Below are 5,452 nucleotides of genomic sequence, written 5' to 3' on the forward strand. Positions count from 1 at the left end.
TGTCGAGGGGTACGAAAATCGCCTGTAAAGTCCAGATGAAATCGACGACTGAGAGACCCTTATAGCATTCTTCTCCAAAATTTATAACTGTGTTTCAGGTTTCGCGCCAGATTTCAAACACTAGCCATTGTCTAGTCTAAAAATACGAATTTCAGTCCAATTTTGTCGGGTGATACGAAAATGGCCCAAAAAGACTAGGTGAAATCGAGGACTAGGATACGCTTATAGCATTCTTCTCCTCAATTTATAACTGAGTTTTGGGTTTCGCCTCCGATTTCAAACACTAGCAATTGTCTTGTTCGAAAATACTAATTTCGGTCCATTTTTGTCGGTTGGTATGAAAAACTCCTTAAAAGCCCAGATGAAATCGAGGACATGGAGACCCTTATAGCATTCTTCTCCAAAATTTATTACTGGTTTATAGGTTCCGCGCCAGATTTCAAACACTAGCCATCGTCTGGTCCGAATATATAGATTTTGGTCCATTTTTGTCGAGGGGTACGAAAATCGCCCGAAAAGTCTAGATGAAATTGACGATCGAGAGACCTTTATAGCATTCTTCTCCTAATTTTATAACTGTGTTCCGAGTTCCGTGTCGGATTTCAAACACTAGCCATCATCTGGTCTGAAAATACGAATTTCAATCCATTTTAGTCGGGTGGTACGAAAATCGCCCAAAAAGTCCAGATGCAAACGAGGACCAAGAAACCCTTATAGCATTCTTCTCCAAGATTTATAACTATTTAAGGTTCCGCGTCCAATTACAAACACTAGCCCTCGTCTGGTCCGGAAATACGGATTTTGATCCATTTTTGTCGGGTAGTATGAAAATCCCCTGAAAAGTCCATATCAAATCGAGGACCGAGAGACCCATATAGGATTCTTCTCCGAAATTTATAATTGTGTTTCGGTATCTGTGTCAAATTTCAAACACTAGCCCTCGTCTATTCCGAAAATACTGATGTCGGTCAATTTTTGTCGGGTGGTATGAAAATCACCCGAAAAGTCCAGATGAAATCGAGGACCGAGAAACCCTTATAACATTCTACTCCAAAATTGATAAATGTGTTCCGGGTTCCGCGGGAGATATCAAACACTAGCTATCGTCTGGTCTGAAAATACAGATTTCAAAAACTGAGTTTTGGGTTCTGCTTCAAATTTCAAAAACTAACCCTCATCTTGTCCGAAAATACGAATTTCAGTCAATTTTTGTCGAGTAATACGATAATCGCCTAAAAAGACAAGATGTAATCGAGGACCGGGAGACCCTTATAGCATTCTTCTCCTAAATTTATACGTGTTTGGTCTGGGAAACCCTTTTAGGATTCGCACCAGATTTTAAACACTTGCCATCGTCTGGTCCGAAAATATAGATTTCGGTCTTTTTTGTCGAGGGGTAACAAAATCGCCTGAAAAGTCCAAATGAAATCGAGGAACGAGAGACCCTTATAACATTCTTGTTCTAAATTTATAATTGTGTTCCGAGTTCCGTGTCGAATTTCAAACACTAGCAATTGTTTTGTTCAAAAATACGAATTTCGGTCCATTTTAGTCGTGTGGTACGAAAATCACTCAAAACTACCAGATGAAAACGAGGACCGGGAGACCCTTATGTCATTCTTCTCCTAAATATATAAAAGTGTTTTTGATTTCGGGTCAGATTTCAAGCACTAGCCATCGACTGGTCCGCAAATACTGATTTCAGTTCATTTTTTGTCGGGTGGTATGAAAGTTGCACGAAAAGTCCAGATCAAATCGAGGACCGAGAGATCCTTATTCATTCTTCTCCAAAATGTATAACTGTGTTTCGGGTTCCGTGTCAAATTTCAAACACTAGCCCTCGTCTATTTCGGAAATACTGATTTCGGTCCATTTTTGTCGGGTGGTATGAAAATCGCCGAAAAAGTCCAAATGAAATGAAGGACCGGGAAACCCTTATAGCATTTTTCTCCAAAATATATAACTGTATTTTGGGTTCTGTGGCAGATTTCAAACACAAGCTATCGTATGGTTCGAAAATTCAGATTTTGGTCCATTTTTGTCGATTGGTGCAAAAATTGCCCGAAAAGTCCATATGAAATCGAGGAGAAGAAGATTCTTGTAGCATTCTTCTCCTAAATTTAAAACTGAGTTTCGGGTTCTGCATCAGATTTCAAACACTAGGCATCGTCTGATCTGAAAATACGGTTTTCGATATGAAATGGAGGACCGAGAGACCCTTATAGCATTCTTCTTCTAAATTTGTAATTGTGTTTCGAGTTCCGTGTTAGATTTCAAACACTAACCATCATTTTTTTTCAAAAACCCCATTTTAGTCGGGTGGTACGATAATTGCCTGAAATGTCCAGATGAAATCGAGGACCAAGAATCCCTTATAGAATTCTTCTCCTAAATTTATAAATGTGTTTCGGGTTCGGTTTCAGATGAAGAATGCTATAAGGGACTCTCGGTCCTCGATTTCATCTAGACATTTCGGGCGAGTTTCGCACCTCGAAAAAAGGACCAAAATCTGTATTTTTGACTAGAAGATGGCTAGTGTTTAAAATCTTATGTGGAACTCGAAACACTATTATATATTTACGAGAAGAATTCTATATGGGTCTCCTAGTCCTCGATTTCATCTGGACTATTCGGCTGATTTTTGTACCACCCGACCAAAATGGATCAAAATCCGTATTTTCGAACAAGACGATGGATAGTGTTTTAAATCTGACACATAACCCGAAACACATTTATAAATTTAGGAGAAGAATGCTATATGAGTTTCTTGGTCCTCGATTTCTTCTGGACATTTCGGGCGATATTTGTACCACCGGACTAAAGTGAATTTAAATCCGTATTTTCGAATAAGATGATGGGTAGTGTCTGAAATCTGATGCGGAAACCGAAACACAATTATAAATATAGAAGAAGAATGCTATAAGAGACTCTGGGTGCTCGATTTCATCTATACTTTTCGGGCAAGTTTCTTACCCCTCGACAAAAATGGACCAAAATCTATATTTTCAAACCAAACGAGGGCTAGTGTTTCAAATCTGATGCAGAACCTGAAACACAGTTATATATTTAGGAAAAGAATGTTAAAAGGGTCTCTCTGTCCTTTATTTCATCTAGACTTTTCGAGCGATTTTCGTACTTCCTTACAAAAATAGACCGAAATTTATTTTTTTGAACCAGACGATGGTCAGTTTTTTAAATCTGATAGTGTTTGAAATCTGACGCGGAACCTGAAATACAATTATAAATTTAGAAGACGAATGCTATAAGGGTCTCCCGGTCATCAATTTCATATGGACTTTTTGGGCGATTTTCGTACCACCCAACAAAAATGGACCGAAATTCGTATTTTCGAACCAGACGATGACTAGTGTTTAAAATCAGGGACGGAGCCCGAAAAACAGTTATAAATTTTGGAGAAGAATGTTATAAGGGTCTCCTGGTTAGTATTTGAAATCTGTCGCGGAATCTGAAACACAATTATAAATTTTGGAGAGGAATGCTATAAAGGTCTTCCGGTCCACGATTTCATCTGGACTTTTTGGACGATTTTCGTACCACCCTACTAAAATGAACCAAAATCTGTATTTTCGAACAAAATGATGGTTAGTGTTTGAAATCTGACACGGAACTCATAACACAATTATAAATTTTGGAGAAGAATGCTGTAAGGGTCTCCCGGTCCTTGATTTCATCTAGACTTTGCAGGCTATTTTCTTACCCTTCGACAAAAAAGGACCGAAATCTATATTTTTGGACCAGACGATGGCAAGTGTTAGAAATTTGGCGCGGAACCTAAAAACAAGTAATTAATTCTAGAGAAGTAAGCTATAATGGTCTCACGGTCCTCGATTTCATTTGGACTTTAAGGGAGACTTTCGTACCCCTCAACAAAAATGGACCAACATCTGTATTTTCGGACCAGACGATGCCTAGTGTTTAAACTCTGGCGCGGAACCTAAAACATGGTTATAAATTTTAAAAAAAAATGCTATAAGAGTCTCTCAGTCCTCGATTTAATCGGGACTTTTCAGGCGTTTTTCGTACCACTTGACAAAAATGGACCGAAATAAGGTGATACAAAAATCCCCGATATCATCTAGACTTTTCAGGCAATTTTTGTACCACCCGACAAAAATGGAACGAAATTCGTATTTTTAGACCAAATGATGGCGAATGTTCAAAATATGACCTGAAACACAACTATAAACACTAGCCATCATCTTGTTCGAAAATACTAGCCGTCATCTTGTTCGAAAATACATATGTCAGTCCATTTTTGTTGTGTAATACGAAAATCGCCCTAAAAGTCTAGATGAAATCGAGGACCGAGAGACCCTTACAGCATTCTTCTCTTAAATATATAAAAGGAATTTCGCGTCAGATTTCAAACACTAGTAATCGTCTAGTCCGAAAATACATATTTTGGTTAATTTTTGTCCATCGTTATGAAAATCGATGACCGAGAGACATTTATAGCATTCTTCTTCTAAATTTATGACTATATTTCGGTCTCCGCATCAGATTTCAAACACTAGCCATCGTCTTGTTCGAAAAAAACGAATTTCAGTCCATTTTAGTTGGGTGGTACGAAAATCGCCTAAAATGTCCAGATGAAATCGAGGACTAGGAGTCTCTTATAGCATTCTTCTCCTAAATTTATAATTGTGTTTCGGGTTCCTAGGTAGATTTCAAACACTTTCCATCGTCTTATTCGAAAATACTGATTTCAATCCATTTTTGTCGGGTGGTACTAAAATTGCCCAAATAGTCCAAATGAAATCGAGGACAGGGAGACCCATACAGAATTCCTCTCCTAAATATATAATAGTGTATCAGGTTCCATATCAGATTTCAAACACTAGCCATCATTTAGTCCGAAAATACAGATTTTGGTCCGAAAAGTCAGATTTTTGTAGAGGGTGGTACGAAAATCGCCCGAAAAGTCTAGATGAAATCGAGAATAGAGTGACCCTTTTAAAATTCTTCTCCTAAATATGTAACAGTGTTTCAGGTTCCGCATGAGATTTCAAACACTATTCATCGTCTGATTTGAAAATACAGATTTCGGTCCATTTTTGTTGAGTAGTACGAAAATTGCCGAAAAGTCCAGATGAAATCGAGGACCGGGAGACCCTTATAGCATTTTTCTCCTAAATATATAATAGTGGTTTGGGTTCCTCGTCAGATTTCAAACACTAGCCATCATCTAGTCCAAAAATATGGATTTAGATCCATTTTAGTCAAGTTGTACGAAAATAAGCCGAAATGTCCAGATAAAATCGAGCACCAGAAGACACTAATAGCATTCTTCTCCTAAATTTATAATTGTGTTTCGGGTTCCGCATCAGTTTTCAAACACTATCCATCGTCTTGTTGGAAAATACGAATTTCGCTCCATTTTTGTTGGGTGGTACGAAAATATCCCCAAAGGTCCTGATGAAATCGAGGACCG

Source organism: Cicer arietinum, chromosome 5, assembly GCF_000331145.2.
Source record: "Cicer arietinum cultivar CDC Frontier isolate Library 1 chromosome 5, Cicar.CDCFrontier_v2.0, whole genome shotgun sequence".
Taxonomy (NCBI): Eukaryota; Viridiplantae; Streptophyta; class Magnoliopsida; order Fabales; family Fabaceae; genus Cicer; species Cicer arietinum.